Below are 724 nucleotides of genomic sequence, written 5' to 3'. Positions count from 1 at the left end.
GAAAACAATCAGTCCCGTCAGTAGACTCTTATATAACGTTTCCTACTCCAGGAAGTAGTCGGACCTTTAGCAACCACCTAGCAACAGAGAGGATTTCTAGTCTCCAACTGAATAAATACAGAACATAGAAACACTAAACTGATCAGCTCGCTCAGTCTGGTTGGAACAAAGATATCTGATGAACAAATATATATCTGATGAACTAAGATGTCTGATGAACAAAGATATCTGATGAACTAAGATATGTGATGAACAAAGATATCTGATGAACTAAGATGTCTGATGAACAAAGATATCTGATGAACCATGATCAGAGCTTGAAGCTCCGTCCACTTGTATATACAGCCTGTGTCAACAACCCTATTTAAAGATAACAATTATTTAAATTCCAGAGTCCTTAAATGTGAGGTCTCTGTTTACTTCCATTTATTTAACAGCTTCTCGTTAGCCTCACTGAACAGGAGCACATGTATTGGGTACTTTATTGTTTATAGGTTATACTAAACTAAATAAATTACAGCACTGAGGAAATGAATCCCGTTTTTTCCCCCGTGTACATAGCTGACCAGACGTTGCTCAAACACACATGCTACAGGTTAAAAGAGAGTAATCATCTACCCAGGAATACATCGGTGTCAGCAGAAACATGTGACTCAGACATCAGCCAGGTCAGCTGACTCCAGGCAGGAGGGAAGAGGAGGAAACACACCAGGGCTGCAGGCAG

Source organism: Embiotoca jacksoni, unplaced genomic scaffold (assembly GCF_022577435.1).
Source record: "Embiotoca jacksoni isolate LCO1_2020_lvr unplaced genomic scaffold, fEmbJac1.0.p SCAF_72, whole genome shotgun sequence".
In the NCBI taxonomy this organism is placed as follows: Eukaryota; Metazoa; Chordata; class Actinopteri; family Embiotocidae; genus Embiotoca; species Embiotoca jacksoni.
Note: the sequence above shows the minus strand (reverse complement) of the source record.